Source organism: Nicotiana tabacum, chromosome 5 (genome assembly GCF_000715075.1).
Source record: "Nicotiana tabacum cultivar K326 chromosome 5, ASM71507v2, whole genome shotgun sequence".
Taxonomy (NCBI): Eukaryota; Viridiplantae; Streptophyta; class Magnoliopsida; order Solanales; family Solanaceae; genus Nicotiana; species Nicotiana tabacum.
In genome coordinates, this window is record NC_134084.1 from 37,142,888 (window position 1) to 37,158,051 (window position 15,164).

Consider the following 15,164-nt stretch of genomic DNA (forward strand, 5'->3'; position numbering starts at 1 on the left):
GCTAAATTAATAAAAAATACAAAAATATGTCGCATTTTTCATATAGGATTCAATTCTACAATTGTTAGTAATTAAATTTGTTTTACAAAAATTAAAAATTACAAAAATAAGCATCGTTTGCATTTTTAGCATTTAATGTCCAAATATACAATTTTATGCTTAATTAATACTTAATTGTGCGTTAATTGTTATTGGGAGTTAATTTGCGCTTTTATAACTTAATTTAGTTCTTAATAATAGTTTAAGTATTTTTATAATTTAGTTTTAGAAAAAATAAAAGAAGAAAAGAGAGCGAAAATATAAAGAAAGTCGGAATTAGGCCTCTTCTTCAATTTCAAGCCACAGGCCCAAAAAATGGCCCAATCTTCCCTACGACCCAGTCCATTTCGAACTGGGTCGACCCAGTCCATAACCCAAAACACCCAATACCCCTATCTTGCATTTCAAAGACACAAAAAAAAAAAAACCCAAAAACCCTAAAAATGACCTAAGTCATCCGCCCCCCTATCATTCTTCTTCTTCTTTTCTTCTTTCTTCTCCAAACTCTAAAACACACATCCATGGCTGCCATGGCTAAGCTCCAGCAGCTTCATCTCCTTCGACACAAGCGCACACACCACCAAGAAGCCCATCTTCTCCATGTCGAGCTCAAAAGGCTCGTCCATGGCTGCGTCTTCGTCGTCGACCCATCGCCATGGCCATAACGCCATGTTTGTTGCTTCTTCTTGCTGCCTCTGAGTCGTCCGCGTCGACACTGCTGCTGCTCGACACCCCACTGCTGCTGCTGTTCGACGTCGACCAAACGCTATTGCTTCACCATAGTTCGTTGACCAAGCTCCTTCGTCGCCGCTGCTTCTCCTCCTTCCTCCGAGCTGTTGTTGCCGCGATGCTGCCTCACATTCGTCTTCTTCACTAATCGAACTGTTGCTGCCTTCTGCTTGTGACGGACTTCCATTTTTCGTTTTTAAAACGATGCCAAACGACCACCTTCTTTGGTCGTCCGTTCGTGGTCATCTTCGGCGTCAAGTTATCTTGGTGCGAGATTCGTTTCCGGACAGATTGTTTCCATCCTAGTTCATCGTCATTCGCTCGATGCTTGGGTCGTCAAAACAGTCCGTACGTATGTCGTTCGATCCGGTTAGTAGATTTTGAGTTTTATGTTTGTCCGTATTTCGTTTTGATATTTCTCGAATCTAAAATCGTTAGATATTTGATTTTTTGTGTTGTTTGTTCATGTGTTTTGTTGATTTAATTTTCAGATTTCAAATGGAAATTTAATTAGTTGTTTTTCATGTTTATGTCATGTTAATTTTATTCATTTTGTAAAAAAGGTAAAAATTTGTTAGTTTAAATGTTTGTTAGATTCAAATTGAAATTTAATTAACTATTTCTTCAATTTGTTTCATATGTTTATGTATTGTTAGAAATTTAATATTGTTAAGTTCAAGTTTAAGTTCATAATTGTTTCTTCATCGATCTTGTTATTTGTTTAAAGAATTTAGTTGTGTTAGAGAAATATGTTGGTTTAATCGTTTAAATCCATCATGTTTGTTGTTTAAAATAGATTTAATTCATGTTCATACTTTGTTTGATTGTTCTTGAATCCGAAATTTGTATAGTTTGATTTCTTGTTTATCATTTATGATTATTTCTTGAATTTGTCTCATAATCTTGTTGTTTAAGTTTAATATAGGAATTGTTGGTTGTAATATTGTTAGAGTTGATTTTAAGTTCAATATGATTGAATTTAGAAATCTTCATACTTTGTTTGTTGTTGTTGTTGAATCCGAAAATAGAATTATTGGTTGCTAAAATATTGTTCAATCAAATTTTAGTTGTTCTTTGTTGTTCAATTTGTGTTCATGTAATTTGTTGTTGAAATGTTGTTAAAATCGTGTTCATGTGATATTGTTGTTATGATGTTCATCCGTGTTCATATTGTTGTTTGAACATTGTTAGAAATTGATCATATTGTCTATATTTTGGTTAAGTTTGATTAATTGATGTGTTATAGCTGATGGGTAGTTTGGTAAATTTGTAGTACATTCAGGGGTAGTTTGGTAATTTCAGTAAGGTCGTGAGGGGTAGTTTAGGAATTGTACATTTTGAAATTATTTATTTAAAGCATGGGGGACAAAATGAAATGGGGTGGGTTGTGATATAGTTGTTTAATATAAAGGGGGGACAAGATTTAATTTAAAGGGAGAATCTTGCATTATTTTAAATGAAGCATGGGGGACAAAATATAATGGGGTGGTGTGATATGTTTATTTAATGTAATGGGGATGAGTGGAAAGATAATGGGTTGGGTAGAGAAAAAGTATTGATTTAATTGATTAAAAGATTTATGGGATGAGATTATATATATATGAAGTCTTGAACACAAGACAAGAACAGAAATAGAGAGAACAGAAAAGATACGAGAAAAAATACACACACAGATAGAGAAAAAAAACGGACAGAGAATAGAAGAGAGAAAAATTCCGAAAAATATTTAAGCTTTCAAAATAAAAATAAAAGCTAAAAAATCTACTGCTTTCTTTCTTTGTTTGAAATTAGTATTAATGGTTGTTGTTTCATTTAAAGCTTAAGGCTTTTGTTTTTGGGATTACTACTCCACCGGTCTGTTACTGGGTTGTTACTGTTGCTGGGCAGTTGTTGCGGTTGTACTGTTATTACTGCTGCTGATTCTCATCTTCATTTTCTTTTGCTTCCAATATCAGGTACATATCTGTAAATTTATGTCATGAAAAGCTTCAACATGGCAAGTAAATGAAGTTTGGAATTATAAGGATGTCTTCTACTCCTTTAAATTTTATTAGTTTAAATTTCAGTTTGTTTCAGTTGGTTAACAAAGTAGTATGCTTGACATGAAGACTATTATCTAATCGTTTTCTTTTTAAAAGTTTGCATAAGTTTTGTAATAATATTGTCCATTTCGAAATCTCATTAGTATAGTTATATTTGAACTGTCAAAATAGGGAATATGACATAAAAATGGGCCATTGATTACATCCCGTAACATTGTTAGCTAAATGTAAAGTAGAATAGAAATATCAAGAAAACTACATTCTAACCTCTGTTGTTGAATAAGGTTAAAATGATGTTGATTGTATTTTTTTCATATATGGTAAGATAACGGGTATATGTATAACCATAAGAAAGGTGAATTGATTAGCTTGTTACGACGTTAAAATATTATGAATGGTTCCGACGAATTGATTAGCTTGTTACGACGTTAAAATATTATGAATGGTTCCGACGAACAACTACGTTGTATATAAAGCAATTTTATTGAATCAGTTTGTAATATTTCTTTTTCTTATCAACTTGACTCTTATCTTCCATTGCAAACATTAACCAAACCATTGTAACTTTGGACTAAAACAAATACATGAGAAGGACATGTGATTTATAAACGAATCGTTTGTTTATCAAATTAATTCTCTTTCCTAGTTTTATATGCAATTCATTTTTTTGGTATGCATATATTGTATTTACGGAAAAATGGTATTATTAATCCCACATTTATTTTTACCCTTTTAAATTTGAATGGCTTGGAGAAATATAATTCTTACGCAAAAAATATAATTTGCGGTTAACATTCAACAATTTATGGAAAATCTATACTACTATTAAGAATCTTTTGCGTGATTAGGGATGCGTTCGCGTAACCTGATTATATTTCTAAAAGCAATTCGGATTATGCGTTCGCGCAACTTCGAACGAACATTTAATAAAAAGGGGGCTCTTCGGAGAATATCAATATTAATTTCATATAACTCGAGATGTGCGGTTCAATATTTAATTATACAAGAGCGACGAACGTTTTTAATTTTATTTTTAGCACAATTTCGAACTTAAGTCTTCTTTTTTTATAATAAAAAATTTCGAAAAAAAATAATTATTATTATATTATCAATATCATTGTGTATACGTACGCGTGATACGATTTTTCACGCTAAAAAATATATAATATATAAAACGAATACACGTACGCGTGATTCGATTCGAAGAAGGGTCTTTAATTATAAACAATCTAAATAGAAGCGGTAACAATAAAATCATGCAATAAAAATGTATTTAACAAATCAAAATAATCAAGCCGAATATAACAGTTGAGCGACCGTGCTAGAACCACGGAACTCGGGAATGCCTAGCACCTTCTCCCGGGTTAACAGAATTCCTTATCCGGATTTCTGGTTCGCAGAATAATAAACAGAGTCATATTCTCCTCGATTCAGGGATTAAAATTGGTGACTTGGGACGCCTTAAAATTCCCAGGTGGCGACTCTGAAACAAACAAACAAATCCCGTTTCGACTGTCCTTTAATTGGAGAAAACTCCCTTGTACCCTCGCGGGCGCGGAAAAGGAGGTGCGACAGTACCTAGAGCAACTTGTTTTTTACCATGCAATACAATTTTTATAGATCTACTCCAAATAGAATAGTTTTCTGAACCTTGAAGTTGAATAGAAATTATAACAGAACCTTGAGTATCAGATAGATGAATGTAGAGAGGAGGTTCTGATTGACAAGTTCTGCAGATGCTGACGTAGCAATAGGAGATCCATCTACATCTTCATTGATCGACATTGTCACAACAGCGAGATCTTTACCAGAAAATCCAAAATTACTTACTGTTAGACATAATTTGACCTTGATTCAACCAGAAAATCAAAATTCCCCAACCCTAGATTGAGCGGAGAGATTTTTGTATTGAAACTAGCTCGATCAAATTGATGAGAGGATGATTTGATATAGCTAAGGAATCTAAGTTTTCTCACGATTTAGCTTAAGAAAATCGAGCACTGGGCTCTGATACCATGTTAAGCAGCTACAACCACGGCAGATGAAGATTCTAGAAGAAGGAAAAAAGATGAAGAAAAAAGCTATGTTATTCCACAACTGAGAAGAAAGGAAATGATAGTTGTGTACAGTATAACTAACTGACTACACTATTTATACTAACACTAACTAACAACTAAGAGTAGTTACAACTAATTACATTCAACTATTAAATAAGTGGGTCCCACTATACTCAAAAAATTTGACCCACCCCACCTCGCCCTGCCTATTAAGACTTTGCCCTGCCCCATTAAGATTTTGTCCTGTCCCGTGCCCCACTCCGCCCCTTTTGTCATCCCTATTTAGAAGGGACAAAGGAACCCAAGTTTTCGGTCACTGCTTTAGCAACACATTTAAAATGAAGTGCACTAAGTACTTCAGTAGGTGTAGGATTTTTAACGTCTGATTCAGAAGCAACAGTGGACCTAAGTGCACTTACTTTTCATGAGAAAAATACATACCTTTTTTGTATAAATCCATCTGATATTGATGTAACAACAAGGGTGATGGAAATATTGTGTCACTTATATAGTAAGGTGGAATTAATTTTGCATTTGGATCACGAGTTAATGTTGCCCAATCAATTGAAAGTTGCAAGTTGTTACATGCAAGTTATTACCCAGTACAAGACTGATGTCGAGATAGCTAAAGACCGTATTATAATGAAGGCTGAGTACGTGAAGTGGCTATCTTGCAGAGAGACTCTCGAGGAGATCTAAGACCGGGGGTCGACTTAGTGGCCGAGATCGAAGAGGCCAAGAGACTAGAAGCCGAGGCCAAAGTGAGATGCCAGCCTGATGGTTCAGATAGCAAGTTGGGCTCTGATGAAGACTAAGCAGGAAATGCCTTAGCTTATTTTTGTCTTTTGTTGTAGTTGTATGCTTTGTACTTCAGGGCCGTTTTATCGTTCCTCTGTAAATACCTTTGTGTGTGTGTGTGTATATATATATACACACATAAAATTTCCTTTCAGCTACATATTGTGTCCTTTAACATTTCTGCATTTGCTTATGTTTAGGACTTAGGATATATAACTTGTGTCTCATACTTAATATATCATCGATGCCTTAGCATAGAATTTGACATTGCTTAAATTGTTCAACTTTCAAAGCCTGAATAGGGTCTGGTTTAAGTAATGACTTCGAGTTGCTTTGGCTTCGGAGGACCCGATAAAAATAAAATGAAGACTTTGTTAAAATATTCGAATGATTTATTCGAACACATCTAATCTTTGCCGAATGTGGCTCTTTTCATAGCCGTAATTCGAGACCGATTGACTGTCACGACCCCAAATACCCTGGTCGTGATGACGCCTATCACAGTACTAGGCATGTCAACCCAACATTTAACCATAGTGAATTATTTTTATAAAATCAATTTCTAAAACCTATTAAGTCTCAAATTCTCATATGAAATATCTAAATCAATGGAAATATGTGAAAATCAGTACAAAATATACCAACACAACCCAACAATCCGGTGTCACTAGTCATGAGCCTCTAAATATAACCAAGACACTGTATGAATAATACAAAATAAGTCCGAAACAGCAAAATGCTAAAATAGGAAGGAGGAAGGCAGGGCTGCGAACATCGTGCAGCTACCTTGCGATCTCAGGTAAAGCTCTGAGGGTGCTGGAAGCTCTCACTCTGATGCTCGGGTACCTGGATCTGCACACAAGGTATAGTGGAACGTGAGTATGCCAACTCAGTAAGTAATTAAAGTAAAGAAGGTATGAGTGCAGTGACGAGTAGTTAAAATCATATAATAAGTCTCAACAGAAATATCAAGTCAAATTCTGCAATTTAAAAGCCAGTCATCTCGTAAAACTTCAGTTTCGAGTAAAAATCCTTTGAAAATATTTATCCAACAATTTTCAACAGAGGCTCAGTATAAGAGAAGAGTGATTGCAACAAAAGTCATAAACAAGCCCCTTGAGTAGGGTGTCACTCATAAATATAGCCTCTCGGGCAAGCCTCTCTCAGCTCTCGTCAAACAGTACTCACACACTCAGCCCTCCGGCTCGATAATATCTCATAATAGTAATAATCATAATAACCGTTGCAGCGTGCAGCCCGATCCATAGTTTATAGTCGACTACGCTCACTGGGGGTGTACAGACTCCGGAGGGGCTCCTACAACCCAAGCATCATATCGCTGCGGTGCGCAGCCCGATCCAATATATATCGCTGCGACGTCCAACCCAATCCATAGGTATATCGTTGCGGCATGCAACCCGATCCATATATATAATAGCACTATGGCGCGCAACCCGATCCATAATAGATATTTAATCCTCACGATTAGGTCCTAAACCTCTCTCAGTCATTAACCTCACGGCCACTCGGGTACAGCAATGAAAAATCAGGGAACTTGGCCCAAACAATTTTCATATATTAAGATATAGAGTGATGAAACCAGTTTTAAACAAATAACAGGTCAAACATGACCAAGGATATACTTTCAAATCAAAAAGAGTGAGGAAAGTAGTAAAAATACCCCTAAGGGTCTAAACAGATCAGCACAAGGCCCCAAACACAACGTACAACCCAACATATAGTATAAATCTCAAAAATACGGGATATCATAATATTTCAAATCAAATACGCGGCTTAATAATCGCTACAGGATGGACCAAGTCACATTCTCTACCGGTGCACGCCCACACGCTTGTCACCTAGCATGTGTGTCACCTCATTTATCAAAACAGTACGAAATACCGGGATTTCATACCCTCATATCTGGATTTACAATGGTTACTTACCTAAAATTGGATGAAATACTACTTCGTGATGCCCTTGCCTCTCGACTCGACCTCAACTCGCGTTGAATCTATCCAAATCAGAATCATGATGTCAAAATATGCTAAGGGAACGAAGCCCATGCAAAAATAATCAAATTATCAAAAAAATCCCGAAATTGGTCAAACCCGTCCCCCAAGCCCACGTATCGGAATCCAATAAAAATCATGCTAAGAGAATCCTTTTCTTCCTACGAGTCCAAACATACCAAGAATACCAAAATCTGACCACAAATGACCCCTCAAATCCCTAAATTTAAGTCTCCAATTTCCAAGCCCTAAATCCCCAATTTTGCTACTAATTTCCATAGATTTCAAGTTTAACCAGTTAAAAACCATCATAGAAACAAGTTTGGGGTCCAAAAATCTTACCTCCACGATACCCTCTTGAATTCCCTCTTCAATTTGCTCTCCTAAGCTCAAACCCGTAAATGAAAATAGTTGAATAACCCAAAAATTCGCGAAGGACTTAATTTATATGTTCTGCCCCAGCTAAACCGCTTCTTCGGTCAAAACCTCATGCCTGCGGATCCGCACCTGTGGTCCTAGGTACGCATATGCGGAATCCACTTAACCGCTTAAGAATCGCACATGCGATCAAAATCCTGCACCTGCGCTGCCGCAGGTGCGCTCGAACCACTGCATCTGCGGTTCCAATCTTCTTCAACCTTGGCCACATCTGCGACACTCCTTGCGCTTTTGCGGGCCCGCACCTGCGGTCCCTAAGCCGCATGTGTGGTTATGACAGGAACTTCAGTAGCTTCAGCTACAAATTTCCAACTCCAAACTTCCTGTCAACCACCCGAAATCATCCCGAGGCCCCCGGGACCTCAACCAAAAGTACAGATAAGTCATATACCACTATCAAAACTTATACCAATCTTCGAAACACCTAAAACAATGTCAAATCAACAAAATAACATTTGATTCAAGCCTAAGGTTTCCAAAAACTTTCGAATTCCGCTTATGATCAAAATGTCTAACAAACCGCGTCCGAATGACCTAAAATTCTGTACACACATCACATATGACACAACGGACCTACTACTACTTTTTGAATTCCATTCCAACCCCTATATCAAAATCTCCAATACCAACCGGAAAATGCCAAAATTCCAATTTCGCCAATTCAAGCCTAAATCTACTCCAGACCTCCAAATTACATTACGATCACGCTCCTAATTCCCAATTCATCTCGCAAAGCTATCCGAATCATAAAAAGCTGATTCCGGGATCATTTACTCACAAGTCAAGCTCCGGTTGACTTTTCCAACAAAAGGCCAACTTAAGAGACTAAGTGTTTCATTTCTCTACCAAGCCACTCTGAACCCAAACTAACCAATACGATAACACATAATACATCTGAACAAGGCATAAAGAAGTAGAAATAGGGAAATAGAGCGGTAAATCATAAAACGATTGGCCGGGTCATTACATCCTCCCCCTTTTAAACAAACATTCGTTATCGAACGAGTCAAGAAACATACCTAAAGCCTCAAATAGGTGAGGATATCTGCTCTGCATCTCCCGCTCAGTCTCCCAAGTAGCCTCCTCCACAAGGCGACCTCTCCACTGCACTTTCACTGAAGCTATATCCTTTGACCTTAACTTTCGAACCTGACGCTCTAAAATACCCACTGGCTCCACATCATAAGTCAGATCACCATCTAACTGGACCGTATTGAAATCCAAAACATAAGACGGATCGCCAATATACTTCTGGAGCATAGAAACATGAAATACCAGATGCACACTCGACAAGTTGGGCGGCAAAACAAGCTCATAAGCCACCTCTCCAATCCTCTGAAGCACCTCAAAAGGCCCAATGAACCGAGGACTCAATTTACCATTCTTCCCAAATCTCATAACACCCTTCATGGGTGAAACCTTCAATAGAACCTTCTCCCCAACCATGTAGGACACATCACGAACCTTCCTATCAGCATAACTCTTTTGTCTCGACTGCACTGCACGAAGCCACTCCTGAATCACCTTCACCTTGTGCAAAACATCCTACACCAAGTCTGTACCCAATAGCCTTGCCTCACCCGGCTCAAACCAACCAATTGGAGATCTACACCGTCTACCATACAAAGCCTCATATGAAGCTATCTGAATACTCGACTGATAACTGTTGTTATATGCAAACTATACGAGCGGTAGAAATTGATCCCATGAACCACCGAAGTCAATCACCAAAGCATGCAACATGTCTTCCAATATCTGAATAGTACGCTCGGACTGCCCATCCATTTGAGGGTGAAAAGTTGTGGTCAACTAAATTTGAGTACCCAACTCTCGCTGCACGACCCTCCAAAACTGTGAAGTAAACTGAGTACCTCTATCTGAAATGATAGAAACTGTAACCCCATGTAGGCGAACAATCTCTCGGATATAAATCTCTGCTATGAGGAATAGGTAGTACAAACAGGAATGAAGTGCGCGGACTTGGTCAGCTGATCTACAATCACCCAAATAGCATCGAACTTCTTCAATGTCTGTGGGAGCCCAACTACAAAGTCAATGGTGATCCGCTCCCACTCCACTCTGGAATCTCCATCTGCTGAAGCAAGCCACCCGGTCTTTGATGCTCATATTTCACCTGATGGCAATTGAGACAATGAGATACAAATCCCACAATATCCTTCTTCATTCTCCTCCACCAATAATGCTGTCTCAAATCTTGATACATCTTTGCGGCACCCAGATGGATGGAATACCGCGAGCTATGGGCCTCATCCAAAATCAACTCCCGAAGCCCATCTACATTAGGCACACATATCCGGCCCTGCATCCTCAATACCCCATCATCACCAATAGTCACATCTCTAGCATCGTTGCGCTGAACTCTATCCTTGAGAACAAGCAAATGAGAATCATCATACTGGCGCTCTCTGATGCGATTAAATAAAGAAGACCAAGAAATCACACAAGCCAATACCCGACTGGGCTCCAAAATATCCAACCTCATAAACCAATTCGCCAAGGCCTAAACATCAACTACAAGAGGTCTCTCTCCAACAGGAATATATGCCAAACTCCCCATACTCACTGCCTTTCTACTCAAGGCATCGGCCACCACATTGGCCTTTCCCGGATGGTACAAGAAAGTAATATCATAATTCTTTAGCAGCTTCAACCATATTTGTTGCCTCAAATTGAAATCCTTCTGTTTGAACAAGTGTTGGAGGCCACGATATCAGTAAACACCTCACAAGATACACCATACAAATAATGCCTCCAAATCTTCAACGAGTGAACAATGGCAGCCAACTCTAGATCATGAACAGGGTAGTTCTTCTTATAAGGCTTCAACTGACGAGAAGCATAAATAATAACTCTACACTCCTGCATCAACACATACCCAATGCCCACTCTCAAAGCATCACAATACACTGTATATGAACATGAAGCAGATGGCAAAACCAATACTGAAGTTATAGTCAAGGCAGTCTTGAGCTTTTGGAAGCTCGCCTTACACTCATTCGACCACCTAAATAAAGCACCCTTCTGAGTCAATTTTCGTCAAGGGTGATGCAATAGATGAAAAAATCCCTGAACGAACTGATAGTAATAACCCGCCAAATCAAGAAAACTACAAATCTCTATGGCTGAGGACGGTCTGGGCCAACTCTGAACCGCCTCTATCTTATTTGGATCAAACTGAATACCCTCACTAGACACCACATTCCCCAAGAAAGCCATTGAACTGAGCCAAAACTCACACTTGGAGAACTTTGCATAAATCTTCTCCTCCCTCAATCTCTGCAACACAACTCTCAAATACTCCACGTGCTCCTCCCGATTACGTGAGTACACCAAAATAACATCAATAAAAACAATCAAAAACGATTCTAGATAATGCCGAAACACATTGTTCATCATATGCATGAATGTTGATGGTGCATTGGTCAGTCCAAAAGACATCACAAGGAACTCATAGTGACCATATTGGGTCCTAAAAGTTGTCTTAAGGATATCCGGGTCCATGATCTTCAACTGGTGATACCCTGAACGGATATCAATCTTGGAGAACATTCTCGCTCTCTGAAGCTGGTCAAATAAATAAATCATCAATGCGAGGCAACATATACTTGTTCTTGATTGTAACTTTGTTCAACTGCCTGTAATTAATGCACATTCTCATCATGCCATCTTTCTTTTTCACAAATAGAATATTCACACACCACGTCAACACACTAGGCCGAATAAACCCCTTATCAAAGAGTTCCTCAAGTTGCTCCTTCAATTCTTTCAACTCCGCTGGTGCCATACAATATGGTGGGATGGAAATGGGCTGACTGCCCAGCACCAAATCAATACCAAAATCAATATCCATGTCCGGTGGCATGCCTCACAACAGGAACAGAATCAATACTAGGGGTCTCTGCACTGACATCCCTCACAAAGGCTAAGTATGAAAGACAACCCTTCCCAACTATCCGCTGGGCCTTTAGAAATGAAATCACCCTACTGGGGACAAAATCCGTCGAATCTCGCCACTCAATCCGTGGCACACTAGGCATAGCCAACGTCATTGTCTTAACATGACAGTCCAATATAGCATGACACAGATATAACCAATCCATGCCAAATATCACATCAAAGTCCACCATACATAACAACAATAGATTCACTCGGGTCTCCAGACCCCTAATAGTCACCACACACGACGGGTAAACCCGTTCCACAATAATAGTATTGTCCACCGAAGTAGATACACGAACAGATGAAACAAGAGATTCACGAGGAATATCCAAATAACGAGCAAAGTATGATGACACATATGAAAAAGTGGAACCAGGATAAAATAATACAGAGGCATATCTATGGCAAACTAAGACTATACCTGTAATCACAGTATCTGAAGCAATAGCATCTGGTCTGGCTGGGAGTGCATAGAAGCGGGCCTGACCTCCACCTGATCGACCTCTCCCTCTGGGGCGACCCTTAGCTGACTGACCCCCACCCTAGCTGCCTAAGCGGGTGGTGAAGTAACTAGAGCTGAAGTCTAGGGCTAACTCCTCTACTGAGACAGACCCTCAAGAAGACGAGGACATTGCCTCCTCATATGTCCAAACTCTCCACACTCGTAACAACTCCCTGGTGCAGGGAACGGGGACTGAAGGGAACCCCTGGCACCGGAATGGCTAGTAGAAGGACCTAGCATGGAATAACCCTGATCCAAAGGAGAATGGGACGAACTTTAGGCTTGTAGGGCACTGAGTGATGAATGGCCCTGAGGTGAGCTGTGAGAACCATGGCCCGATGATGCCCCACGATGAACTAGGCAAGCTGACTGAGTATGTCTGAATGGACGACCTCTACCATGCTGAAACTGACCTCTCGAAGGAGCAACACCAAAACTACCAGATCCCCGAGGCCTCTTGGCCTTCCTCTCATCTCGCTCCTGGCGACAAACTGACTCAATCTCGCGAGCAATGTCAAAAACCTCCTCAAAAGTAGTACCTGACACCCTCTCCTTAGTCATGAGAATCTAAAGCTGATATGTAAGGCCATCAACGAACCTCCGAATCCTCTCTCTATTCGTAGGAACCAACCAAATAGCATGACGATAATGTCATGACCCAAACCAATGGGCCGCGATGGGTGCCTGAGTCTTACCTGTCAAACACCTCTAAGCATGCGTCTAAGATATGAACCTGAATAACATCTATTGCATTACAAAATTAACATATGTGAAGGAAACCTGCCATCAAGGCATATGTACGTATACATGCAGAATACAGTGGGTGAGCCGCCAAGGCTGCTATAGCCAACTATACATCCAAAACTGAAAGCCGACAAGGCCACATGCAACCCAACAAGATATACTGTCTACATACCGCTAATAGAAACACAACAGTACAAAAACGGGACTGAGCCACATCATACCTATATACATGTATATATACAAACGTATCGTACCAAAATCAAAAGCAGCTTGAATCAAATGGAGCATGCCAACTCTCGTTGATCAGGGATCCCAAGAAGGGGGACTATCAGCTGGCCTACCAGCACCTACGGGTACGAAACGCAGGCCCCGTAAAATAGGGCGCCGGTGCGAAAAATGTACTGAGTGTGTAAGGTATTAAAATTAGTGCATAAATGACATAGATGGAAACATGGAATATAGAAACACATCTTTAAATCTGAATAACTTTGTAAATTCTGAAACGTTTATAATGTCATGCACGTGCATATAAATATCGTGCCATGCATAGGTATGGGTGTACATAATATCATCAAGCCACTGAGGGCATCCCATCATATCATCTCGGCCATTGTGGGCAATATCATCAACATATACCAGCTGATCAGGTGGTGGTGCGTATATAACGCCATAACCTTTTCCTATATCCCATATACATATATTTACATATATATATATATGCGTATATTACACTATCTGGTCATGGGTCAATGCACATGTATAAATGAGTGAAATGCATGAAAAATACGTAATAATCTCAATATTCCTTCCGGATAAACTTTTTTAACTGCGTATTATTATGAGACCCACGAACAGAAGATAATAATATTTTTCATGGGGAATTAAGAAAATAGATACCCCCACTATTTCCATGAATAGAGTAATTTATGAAAACTGTGTATTTGCTCATTTCTTCAGTATAATTTGGACCATGCCAAAAGAAAGAAGGGATGGCCTTAACATACCTATTCCCTGAATTATTCGAATGAGATGAAGCTTCTGCTTCAGTGACATATGTTGAACGAGATTTCTGCTTGAATCTCTTGAAATTTCAATTGAAATGTTGGCTAAAGATTTGGATGAATTGATTTCTGTTTCAATGCTCTTGGTTTCAAGCCAAAGCAACGAAAATAGAGCTAAAGGCAAATTATCTTTATGGATCAGATTCTACAAGTCTTACTTATGACTTTAATGTTAAGTCATGACTTGGTTATATTAGGTAGACACCTATACTCATGTCATAATGACTCACCTCTCTTGAATAGTGGCCTTGTGCCACGTTCCTTTGGGTATAATTAATTAAGTTTTGTCGGCTTATTAGTTAACTAGGTAATGTTCTGTTACCCGGTAATTAATCAATTACCTGCATAATTTAAAAATTACCACAAATTACTTAAAACTCTATTTATTTTTAAAATACTACATATATACTTTATATATTATACTACCGTGGTCATATGGCACCTTGCATTGTATTAGTTCATAATTATCGGGTATTATCGCTCGACCCGTATTTTATTCCAAATTGGTCACTTTCAACGAATCTCATTTTCTTTAATCTGTGTACCCCTTTATATCCTTCATAACACTTATTTATCGTTTGTTATAAATAGCGTAAGTACGTTAACGTCAAGATGATCTCATCCCCGAGTCTACGTCAATTAACCAAAGACGAAACTTTTAACGTACGAAAATGCGAGATGTAACAGAGCTAACTCCGTGAACCTTATCTCATATTGTGCCATAGTCATATCTCCCTGACGCAACTGCTCGATCTGCCTGCTCAGCTCCTCTTTGCGAGACT

General features: G+C 38.9%; 1 pseudogene; it reads right to left on the bottom strand.

Moving 5' to 3' along the window:
* Nucleotides 1-5,450, bottom strand: part of LOC142180598 (acyltransferase Pun1-like) — a 45,337-nt pseudogene extending 39,887 nt beyond the window's left edge.
* Between the last annotated feature and the right edge of the window lie 9,714 nt (nucleotides 5,451-15,164).